The 27708-nt window shown below is 42.8% G+C and overlaps 2 long non-coding RNA genes across 2 annotated transcripts in view; both read right to left on the bottom strand.

Moving 5' to 3' along the window:
- The window catches only part of LOC150039381 (uncharacterized), a 247376-nt gene that overhangs the window by 162067 nt on the left and 57601 nt on the right, over positions 1–27708 (bottom strand). The gene's annotated exons all lie outside the window — the stretch shown is intronic.
- Positions 11685–17232, bottom strand: LOC150039382 (uncharacterized). Its single transcript, XR_016534456.1, has 2 exons — positions 17048–17232; positions 11685–13009 (listed from the first exon to the last, which is right to left on the bottom strand). It is a non-coding gene; the product is annotated as an uncharacterized LOC150039382 (long non-coding RNA).

The raw sequence follows: 27708 nt of genomic DNA, 5'->3' as shown, positions 1-27708 counted from the left end.
GTAACTCTCACTTAAAATAAATCAGTGAGATTTGGTTTCCAACTTAGAGAAGAGTAGACAGGCACTCTTGGATACATCACCGAGTGAATAGTTATTGAGCTGGTTGCTTGTTCCGTGTTGCTGCACTGAGATGCGCTAGCGCTTTGTAACATGGCTGAAACTAGAGCCAGGATCTTTATAGCCAATATGCCTCTGGCTTTTAATGTCCTAGAATGAGGGTAAGGAAAAGATAGTTGGCCACCTCTTTTTTTTTCTGCACTACTGAGTCTCTTGCTTGCTAGGCAGGTACTCTACCACTTCAGTCATGTCACCAGCCCCAAGCTTCCATATAACCAGGAAGAAGTTGAATACCAGAGGAAGTAGTCAGCAAAGTGGAACACTGCCAGGATGGTACCAGATGGGCCTTCTTGTGCCTGATGCTTCAGATAACCTCTTGTGGTTCCCTCTGGCTAAATAATTCTATTTATTCTTCCCCAGAGCCAAGAGTCACATTGTTATTCCTGAATCTTTTGGCTTCCTGGTAAACCCTTGGGGTCTCTCCTCCCTTTGCCTCCCAACTCCAGACTCTTAATTTTTAGATTGTCCATGAGTCAGTTTTGATCAGTTTGCTGACTTTGCTTCGCAAGTCCCTTGTTTGCCTGGAGTGCCCTCATTCCTTTGCTCTGAGGCAACTACGTAAAGGTGAAAGGTGATTCCCTCCCATAGTCTACAGCCCCTGTGTTAGACCCACATTCCAGAGATGGGCCCAGGATCATGATTGTCTTTCTCTTCAGGCTCTGGGTTTATTGAGAACAGTGCTGATTATTCTCTGTGTCTCTAGAGCTCCCAGTAATGTCTGGCACCCTTGGGAAGGATTCCATAAAGATTCAGGGCAAGAACAAATACATCATTTTTTAAAAGGTGCTTTCCTACAGCTTTCAGCAAAGGCTGACCTTGACCTTTTCTGATTTCACATTTCTTGTTGCCTGCTCTGTAATTCCTTGGCTTTAGATTAAGGTCTGCTGTGTGTGGTTACAACTGTTCTCCCTTGCCAGCGGGAAACTCTGTTCCTTCTTGGGACCATAGCTCAGTGCCTAAGATAAGATTCCCTTGGTATTTGAATTTCTCTGGGGAGATTTGCGCATGATCAGAACCACCTCCAGGAGGAGGAGCAGCATGTACTTACAATGAAGTAACTTCAGCCTTAACCAGTCCATATCTTGGTAGCTGATCTGCCTGAGCACTGTCCTTGGACTTTCTCAAGGCTCTACCACTTGAGCCTCAGCACCACTTCCGGCTTTTTTCTATGTATGTGGTACCGAGGAAATCCCATGTGCAAGCAAGTACTCAGCTTCCCATGTATACTTCAAGTGTCTATTTTCTTCTGTTCTTCTCTCTTCCTTGAATACTTGCTGGTTATTTCTTATGAGAGGAACCTCCATTCTCTCTCCTCCCTGCCCTTCTTCAGAGCCCCAGTTTTCACCCCATCTGTGGCTTCTCACAGCTCTCCAAATGGCAATTCTCCCTCCCCTTGTCCAAGGGCCTTACTCTACAACCTATTCTTCATTCTTTCTGCATCAAAGTGGGCCCTGTGCTAGGAAGAAATGGGAATCACATCTTGTGATGGCTTTTCAGGTAGGACCCCCCCTAGCAGTTCAGCCTGCCTGGGGAGCCTTCCAAGGTGCTCATGAAAGCTGCTTTCAGCTTCTCTTTGCAGTCATTTTATCACACTGCAGGCTGTTAGAAGATATCAATCTAGCTAGTCTTCCATCTAGCTAGCCTTCATTTCCTTACCATTTACTTTCTCCTATCTTAGAAGCCCATGGGCAATCCATGCATATGAATCCTGGGGCAAGGAGAGGTTTTTCTGGATGGAGAGAGAAGTAGGCTAGACCTCAAATTCTAGTTTGGGTGTGTTGAAAACTCGGGGTATGAGTAGATGGTGCAGACCTGTAGTTTTGATCTTTTTTTGCATACATATATTTAACTTTTATTTTAATTTTTTCATATAATTTTTATTGTAATTATTAGAAGGGTTATATTATATTCACCAGATAGAAGGTGCATTACTTTACAAACATTGATACCATTTCTCATGTCTTGGTCCCCATTTCCCTCCCCCCACCCCGCTCCTCATCTTGTTTTCCCCTCTTCCCTATCCTATTTCAAATAACCAGATAAGCATATATACAATATATCAGATAACAAGGTAAAATACTGTAACAATATGAGATAACCAAGGGACAGCAAAAGAGATGAGAGATAACACAGTACATTAAGGACAACAATCACTCCTTATATAGTTTTGTTTTTGTATCTTGGAGTTCCTTTCATTTAGCATCATACTATATGGCCTTATGTATCTAGGTTTTGCTCTATTGTAAATCTCTGCTAGGAGAGCCCAAAGTTTCTACTGATTATGACAAATGAGGGAAACCATTGAGCCTATGTTCCTTTGAGTCTGGGCTTACTTCACTTAATATGATTTTTTCTAAGTCTTTCCTTTTCCTTACAAATGGGGCGTTGTCGTTCTTTCTGACAGCAGCATAGAATTTTATTGTGTATAAATACCAAGTCTTGTTAATCCACTCATCAAATGAGGGACATCTGGGTTGGTTACATATCTTTGTTATGGTAAATAGTGTATAGCTTTGATCTTTAGAGGCTAGTTCTATGGGTTTATTGAACCTGTCTATTTAAACCCTCTCTTCACTACTGAGATTTATACAAATGATAATGAGATACAAATAGGTTGTATAGCAAGAAATTTATACCAATTGGTTTCTTCAAGATGCAGAATAGAAGGTCAAGGGTGGATCCCATTGCTGAGTAGACCATGTAGAAGGGCAAGTATGCAGCATCAGTGCCAGGGTTTCAGGTTTAAACCGCAAGCAGAGAGAGAAAGATTGCCGATGGTGATGTCATAGTCTTGGTGGGCTTTCCACTATGGTAGCCACCCACTTCCTGACACTTGGTGACCTATCTGTGAGTCCACTCAGATTTCTCATCATTCTTCATGCCCTGTCCTTCTGGCTATTATGCCTGTAGCCTAGGCATTGTGTGTGGATTCTGTTTGATAGGGAGTTCATTTTCTTTATCATTGTCCCATTCCCATTTCCACAGCCAACTTCTGTTTACAGATATGCCTCTTTTCTAATTATCTTACTGTTTTGGAAGACCTTCTGCTATAGGTAACTGTTTTTTACATTTATTTTTATTGTAATTAATAGAAGGGTTACATTATATTCGCCAGATAGAAGGTGCATTACTTCACAAACATTGATACCCTTTCTCATGTTTTGGTCCCCATTTCCCCACCCCCACCTCAGCCCCTCATCTTGTTTTCCCCCTTTCCTATACTGGTTCCCCTCTTCCCTATCCATATAATGTGTGATGGTTGGCCTTAATGTACTTTGTTATCTCTGATCTCTTTTGCTGTCCCTTGGTTATCTCATATGGTTACAGTATCTTACCTTGTTATCAGATATATTGTATATATGTTTATTTGGTTATTAGGTAACTTTATACTGAACTTTATACTGCAGTAAAGTTGGCATGCAACTCCTATTCCAATCATTCTCTCTATTAATTACTTTTATTTAGTGAAATATAAATTTACTTGTAATGATGTCAGTTATAATTCTTCTAGATTGGGGAGTCTCGGTTAGGAACAAGCTGGGGGTGGGCATTTGGAAGGTGTTTTGTTTTATGGGAAGATCCACAGATTAGGAAAGTATTTTCAATAGATGTTGAAGGGAGGAGTCATGGAATATGCTAATCAAGTAAAGAAATTCAAATAAGAGGGAAATTTTTAGACTAGATGACTATGAATGGGAACTGTGCCTTACCAAATATTTATGTTTAGAAATACGTTGTATTCTACCACAACAATGTTCATTGCAGTATTATTCACCATAGCAAAAATATGGAACCAACCTAGATGTCCCTCAGTTGATGAGTGGATCAACAAGTTGTGGTATTTGTACACAATGGAATTCTATGCTGCTGTCAGAAAAAATGACATCGACCCATTTGTTAGGAAATGGAAAGTCTTAGAAAAAAATCATATTAAGTGAAGTAAGCCAGACTCAAAAGAATTTAGGCTCAATGGTTTCCCTCATTTGTCATAATCAGTAGAAACCTTGGGCTCTACTAGCAGAGATCTGCAACAGAGCAAAACCTTGATACATAAGGCCACATAGTAGGAAGCTAATTGAAAAGACCTCCAGGATATTGAAACAAAAGCCATATAATGAATGAATGTTGTCCTTAATATACTATGTTATCTCTCATCTCTTGTGCTGTCCCTTGGTTATCTCATATTGTTGCAGTATCTCACTTTGTTATCTGATATATTGGATTTATTTGTATTTGGTTATTTGAAATTGGATAGGGAAGGGGGGAAAACCAAGATGGGGGGGCGGGGGGTGTTGGAGGGGAGGGGAATGGGGACCAAGACATATGAAAGGGTATCAATATATGAGAATTAATGCACCTTCTATCTGGCAAATATCATGTAACCCTTTTATTAATTACAATAAAAAGATAATAAAAAAGAAATACGTTGTATTTTTGCAACTGATGTATATGAGATTATTTAAAAACATTTGAAAATTGTTTATTATGAAATCTTTATTTTGAGGGGTATTAATTCTGGGGCTTGAACGTAGGGCCTGAGCACTGTCTCTAAACTTTACAAGGCTTGTATTCTTTCACTTGAGTCACAGTTCCACTTTTGTTGCTTTTTGGGTTTTTTTGGTGGTTATTTTGAGATAAAGAGTCACAGACTTTCCTGCCAGCCTAGTTTTTGAATCATGATCCTCAGATCTCAGCCGCTTTGAAACTCATACAAACACAAGTGAGGAGGTGCCTTTTGTGTACTCGTTGTCCATCTTTTGTTTTTACTAGTCCTAGGGCTTGAATTCAGGGCTCAGGCATTGTCCTTGAGCTTTCTCGAGGCCAGCACCCTGCCACTTGAGTCACAGCACCACTTCCAGATTTTTCTATGTATATGATACTGAGGAATTGAATTCAGGGCTTTGTGCATGCTAGGCAAGCACTCTACCACTAGGCCATGCTCCCAGCCTCATTATCCAACTTCTGTAATTATCAGATGTAACCAACTTTTATTCATTTGTTTCTCCAGGTTTATTTTTAAACAAATCTCATGTAAAAGATTTGATTTATGAAGTAACTACTAAAATAAGTATTACATCAAATAATTTACATGTATATAGATATAATATTTAAGAACTGAATAATCATTTTTTATCAGAGGTTAATGAATATTTTCATTTCTTGGGATGTTTAATAAACAAGTGATTTTTTTTGTTTATTTTGGTGCTAGACTAAGGACTTGAATTCCTGGATACTGTCCCTGAGGTCTTTTTTTCCCCTCCTCTCAAGAGTAGCTCTGTACCATTTGAGATTTATTTATTTTAAGTTGTGGGGCTTTAACTTAGGGCCCGGGCACTGTACTTGGACACTTTTTGCTCAAGGCTTGTGCTCTGCTACTTGAACCATAGCACCACTTCTGGCTTTTTCTGTGTATGTGGTAATGGTGAAATCAAACACAGGGCTTCGTGTATGCAAGGTGAGCATGCTACTGCTAGGCCATGCTCCCGGCCCTTTATTTACTTTTTAATGCTTACTTGGAGATCAGAGTCTTATGAACTTTCCTGCTCAGGCTACCTTTGAACTGTAATCTTCAGAGCTCAGCCCCTGGAATGGTTAGGAATATAGGTATGAGGTGGTGTCTGTCAGGTGATTTTTATTTTAATTTTTTTGTAACTTATTTGAGTTAGAATGCAATGAAACCTTACAGCTGAAGATTTAGTCACCATTTTATATTCACAATATTTCATTACGAAAGAAACTTGACTATCCCTCTTGTAGCAGTTTCCAGTCTGTTTGGCTGTGACCATCCTCATGGGACTGATCACCTGATCTGTGTAGTATGTTTAATAGATCTAGCAGCAACACCAGACTCAGGGAAATTTGTTGGGTAGCTTTTATTAGGAGACATGTAATACCAGATTGTTTTTCTTCCTTGATTAGTTGTTTGCAACATGCTAACACTCTAGTTTACCAACTTCTTCATGTCTAAGCTAGAAAATGTCTACAAAGGGACATTTCACCTCCTTGGCTACTAAATTACTCTGCCATGTAGTTAAAGTAGAAAGGAGAATGGACGACTGATTCTCTTTATTCAAAGCAATAAGTGAATGCTGTAATGTCTTCCAAAGATAGTCAATGGCTTTTATTTTCTTCTACTACATATCACCATGAACTTGTGTGTTTAAGCTAATCTGATAGTTATATCAACTTGTCATACTCTCATATTTGATATGTTTCAACTTGTTGTAACTGTTCTCCTTATTGATATTAAAATGGTCATATCTTAGCACAGGAAAACTTAGCCCAATGGACTTCTAGGTTCCTGATGGGGTACATTCATCTTCCTTGTGCCTTTCTCTATCTAGAATGTGTCATGTCTCCTAGGAATCTGGCTCCTTTCATAGAAAATGGCATTTGGAGATAATCCGCAGAGAACTATAGATGCTCATTGGTGTGGAGTTGACTATTATTTCTAGACATTGGGAGCAAACAGAGGTAGGAAACACATACCCATTTTTCACTGAAATGTATCATGAATTTCTAGTGATATTTTCAGTTTGAATTCTGGATTGTTGAGTTCTTATTTCACCTTTGCCAACCTCACTGAAGGAGGTTCACCTTTGTTAACCTCATTCTGAGTCTTCTTTCTCTCATACTATAAATCCCAAGGTTTGCTGACATGAACAATTACATACATGCAACAGAGACTGAGTGTTTAACATTCTGGCAGTCACAAGGCAGAACATTGATCTGTAGATTGAGCTGAGGAGAAAAGAAAGAGTGACTACATATGTTTGCCAACAAGTTTGATTTGCAGAGAAAGAAGACTTAAAATAGGGAAAACTCCTGGACAGTTGTTATCTGTAGTTTATCCTGCTGGCTGGATCCTGGTCACCCAGTGCTTGTGAATCTATCTTCATACCCATCAGCTTCATGTAGAGGAAGTGCTGCCCGGACAGTGGAGTTCATGATGCTGGTGATTCTAGTGGGAGTGAGTTTCTCATGGCAAGGCAGACTGGCTCCTCCAATAATCTTGCTGTCCTTCCATGTGACCAAAGAATGTTGAACTTACCCACCACTGAGGAGTAGAATAAATTGGGTGCATCTGTATCTCCCACCATCCAGCTACGGTATTTGCTTCATAATGCCAGAATATTCCAATCAAAACTGTCCCTGTTGTTTCCCTTTCCTTCCCTAATTCAAATAACCATATAGACAATATACCAGGTGCCAAAATCACATACAGTGACAAGGGAACCAACAAAATGGTGAGACAAAGGGTGAACTAGTGTCAACAGTGATACAAGACAGTACGTTGGGAATGAACTTTACAACTTGGCTGGGGGCTAGGGAGAGAGGGAAAGTGGGAGAAAAACAGGGGAGGGAATAAGCATGTTTGAGATGACATAAACTCACTACCTTACATATGTAACTGTAGCATTTCTGTACATCACCCTGATGATGAAAATAAATAAACACATACATACATAATACATACATACATAAAAACCAACTCTCTGTGTTGCTTCTCTGTGGCTCACCTCCATCTGCACAGGTGTCTTTGGGTTTTAGTTCCTAATTCTATTAAAAGAAGCCAATATTAATGAGGTATAGGACAATCACCCAGCTATATTTGCATGTACTAAGCTTTTTTCTCTACTCACAGCTTTCTTAGGTTTCCTTTGAGGGAGGAGGAACATCTATTGCACCTTGTTGCTTTGCTGGGAGGGTCATCATTCACTAATGGCAATGTGCAAAGTGGGAAATCTCCTTTGGCACTTTCCAATTACACTCCAGTGTATATTGTAGAGAGTTCCTCTGTATCACCTGAGGGTGGTCATTGCATGATGACCAGACAATAATAAGAGAAACAATCATTGATCACATGTTCATGTCCTTGTGTTCCCTGTAAATAGATCCAAAGGCAGTATGGGATTCAGAGGAGATTTGTTAGCAAAGGTGATAGGTGACTGCTACTAGGAGATACTGAATGTTGTCTGGTTATTTCTCTTCCATGAAGAGTAGCCGTCGATGTGCACAGACCAGGCACATTAACTCATGGTTGATTGCAACAGACTGACAGACTAGTTTAGAATTTTCTTCATTTAGAAGCTGGAAAATATCTCCGGAGGAAAAAAAAATTTCACCTCATTGGCTATTGGATTTGCTTTGTGACATAGATTTGCCTTATAACATATGAAGTAATTGGAAGACCGGCTTGGGCTCAACCTTAAGTCAGATATTGGAATCGGAATTATTAGACATCTACTCTGTGGAGTTTTGACACTGTCCTCACTAATAAGAAAGTATTAGCTTAGACTTTCTTTTCTGTTGTCATTGTGTGGGTTGTCAGGACCCTGGGGACTGGGGAATTACCTGTATATCCTTTGTTCCTGAACAGGGTATCATTTCAAAGCTTCAAAACACTATATTTTTTCCCAACATAAAAGTAACAGTAAGGTTGGAGCCTTAATTGCCTGGTATATATTGACTCTGTTTTATGAACTAGGCCATTTTGAACTGTGCAGGTGACACTCTGTCAATGCAGTGGTATGCCTTGAGATAGAAAGGAAACGGGTTCTGAGGTTGCCTCTGACTAGCTGGGTGACCTTGGATAAATCAAACCTGACATTTCTATCTATGAACTACAATGCTAACACCTACCTCAGAGGGTCCTTGATGTTCAATTGATCCGTGGTGTTCTACAGGTCTCCACTCAGTGGATAGGACTTTCCTTCGCAATCTGTATTACCACTTGGATTACTGAAGAACACTAGAAGTGAGGTGAGTCCTTCCTCCTTTTTTCGTGCTTTTCTTTCCTTTTTTCTTGTCCATCCCTCCTCTCCCATCTTTTTTCCCTCTACTCTTTGACTTCCTTTCTCTTATTCTGTTAATTTCCCCTCATCCTCCCTTCATCCCCCCATCCGGTCCCTTCTTCCTCCACTGAAGTTAAACAGCACCAAGTAACAACACATCAGTGATGTGAGTCTTGCTATGATTTCATTCAAGCAGCAATGTAGCAATGTTTCCAGCCCTGGGGATATCCAGCTCTCTGAAAATGAAAATAGATTAAATGCCATGTCTCCCCTTTATTAGAGATTCAATAAATTTGGCAGGAAAATGGTTGTTATTCTGAGACTGGTCATTCCATGACCAATATGTGTAGGTTGGAGCTCCTCCTCTATGTGTGGGACAGTGGCTGACTCCCTGCATTTCCAATGTTTTATTTTTCCCTTTTATAGAAAGAGTTTCTTTTACACCTGGGCAAAAAGTTGAGATCATATCTACACATAAATTAGGCAAAAGAATCTGAGAAGTTTAGCTAAAAATTTCCCATAAATAAGTGAGAACATGTTCCCTTCTTATGATAGAAACAGCAAATGTACCCTAGAGCACGCAACCAGCTGACTGTCAGCTTGCAGTTTCTGGCCATGACTGTAGTAGTTCAAGTCCACATACATTTTCTTTTTGCCAGTCTTGGGCTTGAACTCAGGGCCTGAGCACTGTCCTTGGACTTTCTCAAAGCTAGAGCTCTACCACTTGAGCCACAGTACCACCTCTGGCTTTTTTTCTATGTATGTGGTATGGAGGAATTGAACCGTGGTCTTCGTGCATGCTAGGCAAGTACTCTACCATTAGACCAATCTCCCAACCCCCCCCCCGCCACACAATTTTTATTGTATTGGAAATTCTCAGATCTGATCTGCAGAAGGATAGATTCCTAAAAATAAATCTTACATACCAAGCTTGGGTGATGCACCTTTTATTTTGCCGAATGTAAGCATTAGAAAAAAAATCCAGCCAGGTGCTGTTAGCTCACACATGTAATCCTAGCTACTCAGGAGTCTTTGATCTGAGGATTAAAGCCAATCTGGACAGGAAAGCCCAGAAGACTCTTACCTCCAATTCATCACCAAAAGAGCTGGAAGTGGTGCTGTGGCTCGGTGGTAGAACACTAGCCTTAGGCAAAGAAAAAGAAGAAAAAAAGAAAAAGTAAAAAAGCACAAGGAGTATTATCCAACAAGATGTGCACTCATTACCTGATTTATGTAACTGTAACTGCTTTGCCTATCCCATTTATAGGAACAATAAATTTCCTTTTTTTTTAAAAAAGCACAGTGACAGCACCCACATGCTCAGTTCAATTCCCATCTGTCACTACCATCATTTAAACCAAATAAGTGACTTCTTAATGACAAAATCAAGGTCTCAGTTTCAGAATGTAGGGTAGAATGTAGTAGCACAGGAACCACAGGGTTATCTGAGCTTGAAGGTGAGAGGCTCAGGAGTCCATTGGCAAGAGTAGAGCTGATGTGGGTTTTGTCCATGATTTATCCTATGTAATATTCATGTATGGTCTTGTGTGTTGTGTGTGGTGTACATACATGCTATGTGTAGGTTCTACTCTGAAAAGGATGAAATCAATGATGTTTGGGGGTGCATGCATAATGGAGTTACCAGTGCTTGTTTGCCTACCCCCTCCCCCCCCCCCCCCCCCGCACTTCTTCCTGCCCTCTGGGCAAACAACACCTCCCAGGTAGAAGCCAAGAGTGTTGTTGACAGCTAGGACTTCTGGAAACATATAAACACCAACTCAACTCCCCAAGAAACTTACTATATGGTCCATGGCATGCAAAGAAATGTCTGTAGAGAAATCTCGGTGTGGTTTCAGCTTCCTGGCAGGACTACCTCCAACTACAGGAAGCACTCTTACTAGAGCTAGTCCATCTAGGGTCCTCAGGCTGAAAGCAACCTCTGTTCCTGGGTCTCGTGCCTGCTAGACCCCACAATTTTTTTCTCAGTAAAAGCCTGTGGCTGACAGCTCCAGGCAGAGACTTCAAGAGATAGAGGCCATGTACTTCTCCTGAGGCACTTTTGACACAGAAACCTCAGCTACTGTCAGACTCTGCTGGCAGAAGTTCCTCCTAACAGCATCGCTCACAAAGCAGCCACTCCCTTGTGTTTCTTAGGAGGAGCAAGGAGTCTGGTGAGGAAGCCCACACGTTGGTATATCTACCCTTCATTGTCCTTCATGCATCTGACCCTAACATGGCGTTAGGTCATGCTGACAAGGCAGGAAGTCTTCTATTCTGCCTAAAGTCTTTCCCTCTCCCACACACTGTCCATCCTGACACCAAACTCCATTATCAACCACTTCAGCAGAGATTGTCAGCAATGGCAGGTGTCTCACCTGTGCCAGGCCTGAAGCAAGATGGAGCAAAGGGTAAGAACGCAGATAGGAGGGAGAGCACTCGGAGTGATATTACATCGACAACCCTTGAGAGAGCATCTGGCCTTGTGTGCCGAGCCGGGCCCATTTCACTCAAATGGCCTGCAAACTAAACAAACCTTTGCCCAATGCACTGCAAGCTCACAATCAAGTGAGCCTGGTGTTGGGGTAGGAGCTGCCCATCAGGGTCTCGGCAGGGAGCGAGGCCTGTGTGTAATCACATCCATCTTCTCCAGGGTAGATGATGAAGACAAAAGGAAGCTCCATCTGACCACGGAGGCGGCGATCCTCGGATCCCCAATCACTCCCCAGGACTCAGCAGAGAGAAGCTTCAGATTATAGAACTGGACAGAGCCACTGAGATACACTGGACTTATTCTGAAACCATTTGACAAAATGAGAATAACATGTGACGGGAATCTCCATATTCACCATAAAGTTATCTCATCCTTGCTCAATGTTAAATATCTATAAATTTCTAATACATATAATATTTACATATTATAATATATAGTATATATGAAACATATCTCTATATATTTAAAGGTCGATGGCAAGGTACAACATTAACACGGAGGAGAAGGGGGAAATCAAGTGATAGTTGCTATATTACTAGCACATCACTCACATATGTGATATATAAACATACATTGTATACACACACCCAACATATTTGCACACCACATATACAATACTCATATGTCCTGCACATGTTTTCACTTACATTTGCTCATCCTATGTACACAAAAACCATACACACACACACACACACACACACACACACACCACATGCATCACATACACTATACATGCCATACATATACCACACACTACGTATCACACACACACACACACACACACACACACACACACACACACACACACACTTCTTCATTCTTCTTCCTCCTTTGTGTTTTTGGGGGCTGGCCTGTCTGTTGTACAACTTGAGAACCCCTACTCGCCCCCAGGAAAACCAAGTGGCATAACTCTGGGTGACCTTTCAGCCCAAAGTCAGTGGGCAGACAGATGTTTGCAGCTGGCAGTGACACTGACATCTTGAAAACCATGAATCCAGACAAAAGGGAGTGATATTTTCTCTCTAAGATTTAAATTTAAGACGTCATTTCACAAAATGGTACTCTCCTCCACGAACAAACAAATAGCTAAGGCGATAAACAAGCAGCTCAGGCAACAAAGAAATATGCTGCACAGATAAATGGCAGGGGAAAGAAACTTTTAAATATGTCTTCAGCCACAGTCTGTAAATGTCTCTCAATGAGTTATCTTGCTCCTCAGGGAGTGTAAGTAAAGCCTTTTCAGAAAGACAAGGAAACTATGAATGAGGAGACAATCCAAAATTTGCTAAGATGCTATGTGATGCTCTGTACATGAAAACAATCCCCTTTTTGCAACAGAAACAAGCATACAATTTGTCTTAAGAGAATATTTTTTGTTCTACTGTATTGCATACATATGTAATATATATTAATACCGATTTTTGGGGCAGGGCTCCTGTAAATTGTGTGCTGCCTTGTGTGCTGGTGAGCCAGTGTCACCAGCTTGTCTGTTTATTTAGTCTAGCTCTTCTCCTGGAGGACTTGTGTTTCTGGAGCAGGTAATCTTCATCAGGGGTTGTTTCATTTCAGCCTCTGGGGAAAAGTCTTGGTCCCTTCCTGGTGTCCTCTGGAGAGAGAAAGGGGACAAACAGCTAGTGAGCAGTGGACTCAGCATGGCACCTATTTAGGTACAGTGGGGAAATGGGAGAAAGTGTCACCTCTCAAAATACTACAGGATATAAAATAAGTACAGGCCTTTTGACTGTCTAAATGGAAGTGGTTATGTATGGGGACATGTCTTCATCAGAAAAGAAGTTAGTTTCTCATCAGGAAATATTTATTTATTTATTGTCAGTACCAGGACTTGAACTTAGGACCTAGGTACTGTCCCTCAACTCTGCTGTTCAAGGCTGGTGCTCTATCACTTGAGCAACCGCTTCATTTCTAGCTTTTTGATGATTCTTTGGAGTTAGGGTCTTAAGGATTTTTCTGCTTGGGCTGGCTATGAAGTGTGATCCTCAGATCTCAGCCTCCTGAGCAGCTACGATTACAGGCCTTGACCAATGCATCGTGGTGAGTAGGGGACTAGTTTTGAGCTAAGTTTTTGAAATTTGGACCCTGTCTTTAGTTTCTTTTTCTTTACCAGTTTGTGGCTGACTCTACAATGCCATTTTGACCATTTCTGGACAAAGCTGGACCTGCATTGTGTGAACCTTTTTTTATGTGGCTTTTTCTCCTTGGCGGTAGTGGGAAGTGAAAGACATTTTGAGTCCTAAAACCTCAACTGTGCTAGAGTGGACAGAAACAACGATGTCATAAAAGTGCGAACGATGGCGTGTCTGGGACAAATGAGGGCTCAATAAACCTCAGTGAGGGTGGAAGGGAAAGGATTTGCAGCAGAGAAATTAAAAAAGAGCTGCCACCAGCCTGAGAAGCTTTCTGCATTCCCAGGGAGGCCAAAGAATGTACAGCTCCACAGAACAAAGAAGCACCATCAGGAAGCCAGCACAGCTCCTCCTTGGGAACTGTGGCTCTCTAAAGAGCCATCACTTCTGCTCTGAGTTTTGAGGATGTTCTAAAAAACAAAAACAAAACCAAAAAAACACAGAACATCAGCTAGAAAAGTGTTTTGGGAGAAAAGGGAAGGAGATAATTTCTGCACAAACAATAACTGGCCTTGTAGCTTAGCCCATTTGGAACCAGTGGAGAGAGAAAGATTGACTTTTGCAAACATAAAAAGTGATGCCTCTAATCTTAGCAACTTCATGAGATCTGAGGATTGTGTTTCGAAGCCAGCCTGGGTAAGAAAGTCTGTGAGATTTATTTTATTTTATCTCCAGTTAACCATTTAAAAATCCAGAAATTGTTCTATGGCTCAAACGGGAGAGTGCTAGCCTTGAACAACAAAAAAACTCAGGCTTTGAGTTTAAGCCCCAGGTCCAGAACAAAAACCAATAAAAAGAGTTCCCTGCTGGTGAGGAGGAACATTTATGTATGGATTATTCCTAAATCTTAGGGGTGAAATTCTGCAGCAGCCCTACTGTGTTCTTGTAGGAGTGGATGCAGGCGTCTTTTCTTGGTTGCCACTGAGGTACCTTCTGCTCAGAAATCCAGAGGACGCAAAACAGGGGGCTTGGGGAAGATGCTTTAGGAATGAATGAACTTCTTCAAGTGCTCTATTCAGGCTTTGACACAACTGTCCTGTTCATCTTGAGATGTGGATTTGGGCCCAGAACTGGCAGGACTTTGTGTATCTTGGGAAAAACTCCATCTCTCTTTAGTTTGGAGTTTATTTCCAGAACGTGCCCACTCCGAGTTATGCCACCACAGAATCAGGAGGAGCCCTCTTCTCTTTTTATGAAATAGACAAAAATCTGGAACAAATCTAAAATCTGAGTTAAATATATATATTTAATGGAAAAATTCTCAAGCTTCTGAACTTGGCAGAGAAAATGAGAATAAGAAAGTTTCTAATTGAAGGGAGAAATGACTTTGGAGTGACATTTACATTCATGGAAGGCAAAGATGGAGGAGTGCAGATGTCTCTGGGCCAGCTGCAACCATGCTGGCCCAGAGCTCCTGCTGTCTCTTTCTGTCCTTGGCAGTGGTGGTGCTTGTGTTTATGACAGCTTGGCACCTCCCAGAAGCAACAAAGACACGGATGTCATCTCGGTGTTCTTCTAGAACCCTATCTGGGTGGTTATCTAACTATCTTCTTTTTTTTTTTTTTTTTTTTTGTTGGGGCAAATACATTTTATTCAGTCCTGGCATCAGACTGGCTGAAGTCCTGCTGTGGGTGCCAGTGCCCCCAGAGGGAGAGATTCTCCCAACTCAGCTACGAGACTAGTTCTCCAAGACCACAGACAGTGACATCTCTTCACTCACATGACATTTTTTTTCATAGTCTTTTTGTTGTTTTCTTAAAAAAAGAAAAAGAAAGAAAAAAAAGGAAGAAAGAAAAGAAAGAGCGCAAGAAAGGCCCAGAGCCGGAGCACCAAGCTTAAAGGAGGCAGCTGGTGGCTTTGTCAGCGAAGGGAACGCGTGGGGCAGAGCCCTCCAGAGACCCTGGGCAGGGACCCCGAGGACTCTGGGACCATTTGTTCCTGAGATTTGTGTGTGTGAATGAGAATGTGTGAGCACCCAGAGGGTGAACACACGCCGGTGAGATACAGGTAGTGAGGGCAGGGGGTGGAGGGAGAGGCCAGAGGGGGCTGGGGCTATGGGGTGAGAGGGTTAACAGCGTGGGGGCAGGGTTCCCACGGACACCCTGAACTGGACACGATTTCCTAACAGCAGCGCATCCTTATTTAACACAGGAAAAGGCTGGGATGCAATCGGCCTATGTCCACTCTCCTCAACTCATCCTTATCCGGTCCCCCAGGATGGGGACGATGGTTTCTTTCAAACCACTTTCCTGCTGCTCCAAGCTCCTACCACTAGCGTGCCTCAGTTTCTCCCACTGAATACTGCAGCTGTGATTGTGGATGGATTTGGGTGATTGGAAGGGACAGTTGTTAGGGAGGAGCCCGGGCTGAGAAGGTGCCCTGAGGTGATAGGGCGTTTCCCAGAGTGGGGGAGGGAGCAGCTGGGACCTGTCTCCGGATTGGTGGGTGCATCAGCTCAACAGTTTTCTGAGAAAGTCCCTTTCTTTCTCGGGACTCTTAAATCTCTCGGGGGCAAGTAAGTAGGGATGTCTGTGGGGACCCAGTTTGGCTCTAAAGGCAGTTGAAGCCAAGGGTGAGGTGGGCGTGGGCAACCCCATGGGGAGGGGAGCACATTGGCTATTAGGTGAGTTTCAAGCTCAAACTAACTCCACCCGGGCAGCTCTCTCCCTTCCCAGTGCTCCTCCCATTAAGGCAGTGATGCCCCGTCAGGTTGAGAGGGAGCCACGGGCTCTGGGATCAAAGGATCGCTCCACACTCGCCCCCCGCCCCCTTTCCCCCAGCAAAGGGCAGGAAGCCGGCATCTGGCCGGGAATCAGCCCCCTCCTCCCAAGGAGCACTAGGCATGCGCAAGCGCAGGAGGGCGGGCCCAAGCGGAGGGGCGGGGCGTCGCGCTGGGCGGGGGGTGGAATGAGCGCGCCCCACCTCCGGTGGGGGAGGGGCCTGGGAGGGCCGCCCCTCAGGATCGCCCCCGGAACCCCAAAGGCAGGCTAGGCGAGGGCCGAGGGAATCCGGAGCGAGCAAGGGAGGGGGGCGTGTCCTCCGGCCACGAGGAAGGGCGTGAGCAAGTAGGGTGGGGGGGAGAGGAGAGGGATGCGGTCCGTAAAGGGGGACAAATCTGCGTCGGAGGAGGGGGGGCTGGCTGCTGGTGGCTGTGCGAGTGAGGACTGGATGGGGAGGGGCTTGGATGTCAGGGAAAGCGTGGGGGCTGGGCTGCCTTGGGGTGTGTCTGTGCGGGAGGGGCGCGTCTGGACCGGGGGGATGGGCACATCCAGGAGGGGGGGAGGCTGCGCGGGAGATGGGGTGCCAGCCTCGGCCTCCGAGGGGCCCCAATACCTGATTCCTGTATGTAAACAGCTGGTTTGGGGGCGTGCGCGCCCCGCTGACGGTGGGCTCAGTAGGTGAAAACCAGGTCGGCGATGCTAGACGGGCGCCAGTCCCCCGTGATCATCTCGGGGTCACCTCGGGGGTGCAGTAGTCCGGGACCTCGAAGTGGGACGTACCCGTGGCAGGCGGCAGGTCCGGGTCGCGGTCCAGGGAGCTGCAGTCCAGGCCGGTGGGAACTGGGGGCAGCCTGGAGAGAAAGCCCAGCGGTTCGTCCCCTGACCCCACAGTCTCCTCTTCGCCGTCCTCCACGGTTATCTAACTATCTTCTATCCTCTTCTCTCTTCTCCTCTTTCTCCTCTTTCTCCTCCTCCTCTTCTTTCTTCTGCTTCTCCTCCTCCTCCTCTTCCTCCTCCTCTTTCCCCTCCTGATCCTTTTCCAGTGCTGTGCTGCTACTAGGGCTTGAACTCAATGCCTGGGCACTGGCTCTTAGCTCTTGGGCTTAAGGATAGCTTATTCTACCACATAAACCCCAGCTCCATTTTCGTTTTAATTTTGTTGGCTAATTGCAGATAAGAGTCTCACACATTCATGTGTCTGGGCTAGTTCTGAACAGAAATCTCAAGTCTCAGCTCTCTGAGAAGGTAATATTCCAGGCATGAGGTCTTGACGCTTAGCTCCATCTGTTGTCTGTATTGAGGCAGAGGCCATGGCTCTTTGTTCTCTTCTTTAATTTTTTTTTTTAGAAAAAGTGATGAGCAGGGGACTTTCAGTTACACAAATATTGAATACATTTTTTTGAGCACTGTTACCCCATCCCTCATTTTTTCCCACTTGCCTCTCCCTATTCCCCTTCCTCCAAGCTGCTCATATACAACAGTGTCAAGTGTGTTTCAATGTTGCATTAGTTCATCCTTTGTCCTGCAGTTTCTGCGATTCCCTTTCCCTTCCACACATCAAATAAACTTATGTGCAATACACAGGCTACAGAAATTTAATAGAAACACAAACAACAATAACAAAAAAATCCCTACTTACAAGATATAATAAGAACCTCTAGTTTCCATGTCTCAGAGTTCATGGATACATTTCATTATATGTGGTGTTGTGAGCCAGGCAATTGGGTTATTGAGATACCCTGTTAAGAAGACAATAGACATATTCTAGTTCTTACAAATGAGGAAACCATGCAATCTACTCTTCTTTGGGTCTGGCTTACTTCACTATTTTTTTTCCAAGTCTTATTCTCTTCTTAGGAGAAAGAAGCTTTGGTTGTCTTTGCTTTCCTGGGTGCCTGCCTATGGGTGTGAAGTTTCTAGGTCAGGGAACAGCAACACATTCCCCATTTGAAACTATGGGTGCTTAGCGACACCTTACAAGGGGAAGGTGGAGGTGGTAGGGTAATTGAGCTTGGCTGGTTCACAAAGCATCTATGTTGTGTCTATTGACTATATCTCCCAAATAGTTCTGGAATCAACCCTGTTTTCTTTGTTCAGGCTAGAACTTTAACAAAGCTTTCTGTAATTTAGGACATTTTTAGTTGCACACAATAGAAACTAAGCTGCAGCCTTAACAAAAAAAGGGGAAATAAAATACATCAGGTTTAGTTCTTGCAAGCCTATGGAATGCAAAAGCAAGGTGAAAGCTGGACTCTAAGAATGGAATCAGAACCTGGGACAGGGACAGTTGCGAGTCATGACCTCATACCCATCTGCCCAAGCTCTGAGTTCCAGTCCCAGGATTGGTTCACACACACACACACACACACACACACACACACACACACACACACACACCCCACACACACTCCTGATGGCTGGGCAGATAATATATCTAACGCTTGTATGTGTACCATCCCGTTCCTAAGGCAGAGCATTTTGTTTCTGCTTCTCTCTTCTGCACCTTAACACTCATCTCTAGTCCAAGTTCTAGTTTTTTGGGGGGACACAATAGTACCTTTTTGTTGTCAGTCCTATGCCTTGAATCCAGGGCTTGGGCATTATCCCTAAGCTCCTTTTTGCTCAAAGCTAGCACTTGAGCCACAGTGCCTCTTCCGACCTTATCTGACTACGTGGTACTGAGGAATAGAATTCATTCATGCTAAGCAAGCACTATACCACTAAGTCACATTCTCAGCCCCCCACAACTAGTATCTTTTGACAATAGAAGAAACTCTTACATCCACTGGCTTTGAGCAGCAAGTCTAGCTCCTAGCATTTTGCGTCCTCAAACACACCAATTTTGTGTCTGTTCTTACACTCGGGCAGTTTGTTTTCCACTAAATGTCCTCTCTGTCTCTCTCTTTCTTTCGGTACTGGGCCGAACTCAGGGCCTTGAGTTTTCCCTTAGCATTTTTGCTCAAGTCTGGCAATCTACCACTTGAGCCACATCTCCATTTTTTGCTTATTTTTTTCCTGGTTAACAGATGAGTCTCCTGGATTTGTCTGCTGGCTTTGAGTTGGAATCCTCAGATGGCAGCCTTCTGTGTAATTAGGATTATAGGTATGAACCACTGGTTCATTGCTTAGATTTTGGGTTCCCCCTCACATAATAACTGTTCTCAGGAACAAGAACCCCTCCTCGATAAGATATAGCTGGATAAGTGAAAGGATCTAATCAGGCATAAGGGATCCCCTCTATGAATTCAATATATTGTCAGTGGAGCTTATCTTCTAGGTGGGGAGGGGTGACCCTACAGGAAGCCTCGATTAAGTGTGTATGAGAAAGGAAGAAAAGAGCGACAGGTGCAGATGCTCAAGTGTCACTTGTGACAGCAGGACACTAAGAGGACAAGAGGGAAGGAAGAGTCCTGCTGTCTCAGGCAGGTGCACCCAGAGCACACTGTCTTCTCGTGCCAGGATACAGGTGGAAACGCTTTCTGACATTCCTAGCTGTCTGTCACCTGGCAGTTTGTTTCAGGTTGAGTGTTGCTTTGGAAGCGGAGGAGCTGAGCATTGCAGACTGTCTGGGGAAGGAAAGGTGGAGTCTCTGTAGCCTGTCTGGATTGCAGGAAATTGAGGTGAAATGAGGAGCGAGCTGAGAAGAGGAGGACAGACACAAGAAACCCAGGTGCCCATGTCTGCAGCAATGCTGGCTTGTGCTGCCCTCCTTCTGCAGTAAAGCTTTGGCACTCTGCAGAAGAACCACAGGAAGTACACAGGAAACGGGGTATGGGAGGGTTTTCCCACAGTCAGGTTTCACATATTTCCTGTTCTTCATTGTAAAGCAACACATGTTTGTTATGGAAAATAATGAACTACAGATAAAAAAATCAAACTCATGTACCTATAAACCCACCATTCAGAAGTAAACACAGCAATTGATGACTTTTGTCTTTTTCTCTTTCTGTCTAGGTGCTTTCATGCTATGGCTATAAATTTTGACTTAATTATTATCCTTAGTATTACTGGATTAATTAAGTTATCAAGCTGGACCTGGAGTTTGAAACTCAGAGCCTGGGCACTTTCTTTGAACATTTTTGCTCAAGGCTAGTGCTCTACCACTTGAACCACAGCTCCACTTTCAGGGTTTTATGATTTGTTTTTTATGGTTTTCTTTTTGCAGATTAATTGGAGATAAGAATCTCAGATTTGTCTGCTAGAATTGGCTTTGCACCTTGATCCCCAGATTTCAGCCTCCTGGGAAGCTAGGATTATTAGCAAGAACCACTGGTGCCTAGCTGTCAGGACCTTTGTCAACTTAAAGTTATGGGATACCCCAAGGGTTTATTTTGGCTATGTAGCTTGTATCAAATCAATTATATCAGTTAGGAGTTAGAAGTGAGAAATTGCAATGCATTTTTATTAACTGGTTCAAACAACAGATCCACACATTAGTTATAAATATGAAAATATGCAAAAATAATTGCATTTGTAATGAACACTTGGCAAGAAGGGTGGCACTTTGGTATGTCATTGTAACTTTTTTTAATATCCGGCTTGGCAGAAGATGGCTGGGTCCTCATTTCCAAGTACAATCAATAGAATAAAGTTTGAATGTCCAACAACCATTTCAGGGGCCTCATTTGATCTGTTGTGGTAACCCTGTCAGGTTGCCTCTGGAAAAGCCTACCATATGGTCATGCAGGAAAGGGAGCAAATACCCCACTTACCGTGTATTATTATGAAAATAGTTTTGGCATCACAGACACCCCTGAAAGGGCCATAGGGACCTGCATGAGTCCTGTCTCTGATCTACACTTTGGCACTTTGCCTGAAATGATGGCATCCAGATGCTATTTTTCCCCCCAGATGAATCTTTGCAGTTTGTTTTAGCCTTTGCCTTGGCCTCTGCACAATGGCAGACCTGCTGTTATAGTGCCTGGCCTTATTGGATCCATAGGCTCTTGTATTCTGGTGATCTGCTGCTCACCCTGCCAGTTGGGAAATAGGAAAGGAAGAAGAAGGGATTGTGAATGGTGAATTAAAAGCCGAGTTTGAATCCTAAATTCATGTGGATTTTTGTGTTCATGGCAAACCCACTTCCCTTCAAGAGATCATTCTTGTCCTTGTTTGGAGTAGGGCTTTTGGGCCCAGTTTGCTTTGAAAGATGATAACAAAATTTAAAAAAGTGATGATCCTAAGCCTCATGTATTCTTCTATGTAGTCTTTCCCCTATGGGATCTCTCTTTGTTTCTCTCTCTCTCTCTCTCTCTCTCTCTCTCTCTCTCTCTCTCTCTCTCTCTCTCTCTCTCTCTCTCTGTCTCTCTCTCTCTGTCTCTCTCTCTTTATCTCTCTCTGTGTCTCTCTGTGTCTCCCTGTCTCTCTGTCTCTCTCTCTGTGTGTCTCTCTGTCTCTCTGTCTCTGTCTCTGTCTCTTTCTCTCTCTTTTGGTGTCAGTCCTGGGGCTTGAACTCAGGGCCTGGCTGCTATCCCTGCACTTATTTGCTCAAGGATAGAGCTCTGCCATTTGAGCCACAGCTCCACTGTTGGCTGTTTTGGTGGTAGATTTTTCTGCCAGGGCTGGCTTTGAACGTTGATCCTCAGATCTCAGGCTCTTGAGTAGGTAGGATTATGGAGATGAGCCACTAGTGCCTGGTTTGTCCCATGGGACTTTTTGAAAGGTGTTCCCCCATGGAAGAACATGACTATCACAGTCACTCCCCACAGTGAGTGAGTAGCTTCCAAATTCTACCGTTCACCTGCTTCATGTAAAGAAACTTACACTTGCATTAAAAAGCTAACATAAAGTCATTAAAATAGAAACATAAAGAAAACCAAAAATCATCCAAATACATATTATGGTCTTTACTGCTGGGGATTATCCCTGATGACATTAAAATGATGATCACTTTGTCCTATGCATCTAGTTCACGATTTATCATTGCCACATACTTTCTTCTTTTTAAAACACGTTTATTTAAGTAGTTGCGCAAAGGAGTTTCAATTGGAGATGCCAATCTGGGAGTACAATGCATCTTGATATTGTTTTCCTCCCATTGTTCTTTATCATCTCTCTCAACCCTACCCATCTCCTTAATTCACATGGCTCAGTTTTACATAAATGAACTATTATGACTGCATTCTCCCACCTTTTCTCTCTTTGTTCATCTGACTTTAAAAAATGTCCTAGCTTCATTATGCTAATCTGTAAGTTAGTTATTCTAAAGAGTTACACCATTGAAAGCCTCCAGTGTGTGGGCCATACGTCAGTGAACACATTTGTGTGTCTATGCATGTGATCCTGTATGTGTTTTCATATATATTTAGATTTAGATGTTACTACCACAGATGAGAGAAAATACATGTCCTGACCCTCTCTAACATTTTCTTCTTAAATATCATCTTATTATGTGACTCCTTATTACTGGGTACAGTTTGGTCCCTTTATTCTGGCATTTAAGACTATTTCCAGATGGTCTTTGGTTTTTGACAATCCCCTCATTTGTCCTTTCTCATATTGCCTCTCCCTAAGCAAACCATGAGCATTATTTCCCTGGATATTCAGCCTGCACATTGGATATATTTTGTGGGGATGGGAAATTAGCACTTACTTTATAATATTCAGAATGTATGTGAAAATGGAACCACACAACTGCAGGGGCTGGATGGGATAGGAGAGATGAGAGTGAACTATGGAAGGGATGTTTAGGTCAGCGTGCATTGTACTCATCAACTGACGTGTTAAATTCAAATATCTCTGTACGATTGCAGATAATAAAAAAACGTTTTAAAGAAATTAGGACTTATATGTTCCCACTTAACTGATTACTATATAATCATTATGATTCTGACCCACAGTCACTTCTGAATCCTTACCCTATTCCTGAGATGTTTGTGTATCCCTCTGTCCTGTGGTTTCACAGACATCACCCAGACTATAGATAGTGCTTTGATCACTGCCTTCCATCTGCATGCTCCTAATTAACTGCCTTCAGAAGGTGCCCATCTATTGCACACTGACTTGGTTGAGACTGGGCATGGCAGGTCAGATGCTGTGTGTTTTCTGCATCCTTCAGTATGTGCACATTGTTGGTTATCTGAGTGTCTTATAGATTGCGTACCACTAAGGTGTGGGTGAGGCAGGACTAATTAATCCCACTTGTGTATCTGGCAGGGCTAGTTCTGCTCTGGCCTGTGATGCTTGGGTCAGACAGGATTCTAGACCACAAGATGTCAGTGTTGTCTCAGCTACAAAGGATGTGACTAGACTTCACTCCTACATCCAGCCTTGCTTCATGCTGGCAAAGAAGGGCTGGGTGCTTCCAGAAATGTTGAGTTAGACATATACTCTCCTTGCTGCTGTTGGATCCGGAAAGAATTGAAGTGTAGGGGGGAAGATAGAATTCCATCAAGAAGAAGAAAGCACCCAGATAGGGGTGAGCCAAGTGAGAGCTCCCAGGCACCTTCCATGTGGGAACTGGGTTAGTAAAGTTGGAAGCTACTTATTATCCTGCTACATGTCCCGTTAAAGTGCTCTGTAGGGTCATAAAAAGGCAGTTCAGTGGGTTGGGCCAAGCCAGATTTTTTTTTAATGTGATGCTTGTGTATGTGTATCACCTTTTGTCCTAACTTCAAGTCCAGCAGCCAGCAGAGAATTCAGCCCACTGAATCTGATTCTGGTCATGATTTTCCATAGGAGAAAGAAGCAGTTTATCTTTCTTTGTTGCCTTCCCTTCTTTTTTCTTTCCCTCTTCCCTTCGTTCCTTCATTCCTTCCTTCGTTCCTTCCTTCCCTCCCCTCTTTTTTTCTTTCCCTCCCTCCCTCATTTCCTTCCTTCCTTTCTTTCCTTCCCTCCTTCCTTTCCTTCTTTTTCTCTTTCCTTCCCTCCCTCCCTTCCTTCTTTCCTCCCTTCTTTTCTTTTTTTGTTCTTATGCCAATATTAGCTTTTTTAAAAAAAATTAATTTTAACGACAAGGTGATATATAGAATAGTTACAGTTACATACATAAGGTAGTAACTACATTTTGTATTGAATATTGTTGCCACCTCCCTTGCTTTTTCTCCCATTTTCCCTCCTTCCCTCCACCCCCCCACAAGTTTCAAAGATCTTTTCCAACATATTGACTTGTGAGCATTGTGGTTGCATTGGTTATTATTCAAGGATGGTGTTCTGTTTCTTGAACCATGCCTCTACTTTTGACTTTTCCCAGATTTATTGGAGATAAGGACCTCCCAGGCTTTTCTGTTTAGGCTGGCTTCCAACTCTGATCCTCACATCTCTGCATCCTGAGAAGTTAGGATTGCAAGTGTGTATCACCAACATCAGGCAACAACATGCTTTCTTCAGGATGCACATGGACCATTATCCTTAGCTGTGACTTCCATTTGAATGGAGTGCCAGCCAGCAAATCTGTGGATTTCCTGTTTCTGAATGCCAGAGCTTTGGAATTTTTACCCTTCAGCAAGGAATATCAGAATGGGTCAGGAAACCATTTAGCCTTTGCTTCTGTCCTGGCTCAGCCCTGTAACAGCTTGTAAGCTCATGTGGGCCACATGTTTCTTTTGGTCTTCAAGCCTTTGAGTATCCTTCCCTCCTTCCAGTCTCCCAGCCCTCCCCGCCCAACTGGTTCTCTCAATTAGCAATGAGCTACCTGCTTTGGAAAGGGAAACCTTGTATCAGCTTCCATGATCTGTGATTACAAAGCTGTCTTCACATTATTTCTGCTCACACAAACTATCAGTAACTATTTTAATGGCAAAAAGTAGCTTAAGGGTTTTCATTGCTGTTTTTTTTCTATTTATTAACTAGTAGGTAAAATTGGGTTTACTCTCCAAAACTCCAAAAACTAATTTTCTTGAATGCCAAAATGATCCCGGCATATCTGTTTGTTTTCCTCGAATTTATTCTTAGCAAAGATTTTTCTGGCTTGCATGTTCTCTGTGAGTCCTCTGACTCTTATGAATTCTAGAGTGTGTGTTTTCCAGAAAGCTTAGCACTTAGAGGTCTCACAAATCCTGTAATTTTGTACAGGCACTTCTAGAAATACCATCTTTGTAATAAAATCCAAGTTGATTTTATTATTTTAACATTTTCTAAACACATCACAGATGACTTGTTTTTTTTTAAATTAAAATTGAGAAGAGAAAGAAATCCATGTGCTTTTTTTTTAGCTTTTTGTTTTTGTTTTAATTGAGAAGATGTTAGGCTCTGGGAGCTTCCTAAGTAAGTGTCTCATTTGAAAATGTTGAAAAACATCAATGCAAAAATCAATGCAATGTGACAGTAATGAAAAGATGAATAGTGATTTGAAACAGCCCTTTACCTCCGAGTCTGTGTTTCACTGATACATAGAAAGCATCCACAGCTTTGCCTAGCCATCAAGTTCAGGTTGGGAATGGAAATGGACAGCAGCCACATGTGAGATTGCCACTGTCATGTGGGATTTCCAGTTGTTCACCAAGTGTTTCAAATGTGTGCTACTACCAAAGTCCTATCCATTTATTCAGGTTCCCATCACTCTGAGTGGGCCTAGCTGACTCTAGAAAGAGGTAAATGCAAGGAACTTGCATGAGGATTGAGTAAAGACCATAGCTCATCACAGTCACATGTCCCTTGATTCCTTACAAGAGCTCCAGTTGTTTCAACCCATCTGCTTCCCCTATCAGTTATGAAGGACAAGTTATATGTAATCGTTTGCATTTTACAGAAGGAGACACTGGGACCCCAGAGACATCCAGGGGGTTGCTCATATTCACATAGGTGACAAGAATAGTAAGCAGCCAATCCAGGATTTGCACCTAATACAGGCTCTAGAGGCCATGGACTGACAACTCTGCTGAGTACTATGACTTGATGGTGTCTGAAGAAAGAATCCCCCACTGCTTCCTACACTTGGATTCTATGCTTGGCCTCTGAGGAGTAGAGACTTCTCAGAAGCAGGGAAACAGATGGATTTCTGTTTGTTTTATTTCTATGTTGGTGGAGGAGCTGTGTTATGCCCATCACTGGTCAAAGATGTCTGTCTAAGCATTTGTTTATGGCTGGTGGGCCTGCCCTTGTTACATTTTCCTCTAACCTATTTTTCCTCCCTTGGTTAATCTTACAGAACACAGAAGGAAAGCTATATTTTAGAGTGGTGTGTGTGTATGTCTGTCTGTGTGCTTGTGTTGGAGTGTATCAGGAAAGGCCACGAAATGAGATGACATTTAGTTTAACCTACAGGGATGAACTTGAGAAAAAATATGTCTGGATTAGAGGGTAGGGTTGATAAGGGACATGTTGTACTACCAAATGGAGCAAATATTACAGAGCTGGGAGAGAGCGAAATGGTTACATAAGTATTAGTAATTCAGTGTCAAACATGGTATCCAAAAATATATAGTGAGCATGTGTCAAAGATTGATGTAACACATTGAAGAAGGGGAACAAGCTCAAAGGCAAAACTGATTGCAGGGAGGAAATAAGAGCCTGAAATCTACTGTCAAGGAGAGAAGGAATGCAGAAAGGTAATTATGTTAGAGATTAAGATCGTATCTAACAATAAAACTATAACGTTTGCTTATCTTTTGGATTGTACAAATTCATTCTACCAAATACAAACCATTTGCAATTTATCAGTATTCTAAAGTTAACATTTATTTAGACAAAACCATAGTATTACTGAATAGTAAATAGTGAATTAAAATTCCCTTGGAGCATAAGGAGGGCTTGCTAGAGAGTATGAGAGTGTGAGATTGAGAGGCATTAGAAGACCTTTTCCTTGTTTCTACTACCGACCTACATTTTCTAAATACCAAAAGGCTGGAACTAGGGATAAGTAGGTAGACATGGATGGCTTTCTCTGCTATGGTAAGAAATGTAAATTTAATCCTGGTGTAAATTGCTGACTGTATTGACCAAGGAAGTGACACCATTCATCTATGCATCCATCCATCCATCCATCTATCCATCCACCCATACATACATCCAACCCTCTATCATCCATCCACCTATCCATTAACATATCTATAAGTCATGTTTCTACCTCTCAACTCATTTACACACCCATCTACATACTCACACATTTTCCTTCCTTTCTCCTTCTTCCTCTTCATCCACTCACCTGTCCACCTGCCTACTTATGATGCACTTATGTTCTCATTCATCCACCTACCTATCCAATGCATTGGTTTTTTGCCAGTCCTGGGCTTTAGCTCAGGGCCTGAGCACTGTCCTTGGACTTTCTCAAGACTAGAGCTCTGTGGCTAACCTGCTGGAAATTCTGTTGTGTGGGACCTGGATTAGAATTCAGGAAAGAAGTAAGGAGAAAGACTGCCACACCTCTTTCTAGAGGTGATGATGGAGTTAAACCACAGGGCTCACATGACTGTAGCAATGGTTCTGATTTTCAAAGTGTCACCTTGGCAGCTGACATGGAAACCTGGAGAAGAGAAGGGGCTAGAACTAAGGGAGTACTGATA

The sequence above is a fragment of the Megascapheus bottae genome, unplaced genomic scaffold (assembly GCF_031878675.1).
Source record: "Megascapheus bottae isolate mThoBot1 unplaced genomic scaffold, mThoBot2.hap1 HAP1_SCAFFOLD_40, whole genome shotgun sequence".
NCBI lineage: Eukaryota > Metazoa > Chordata > Mammalia > Rodentia > Geomyidae > Megascapheus > Megascapheus bottae.
Note: the sequence above shows the minus strand (reverse complement) of the source record. Positions and strands in the feature narration are given on the sequence as shown.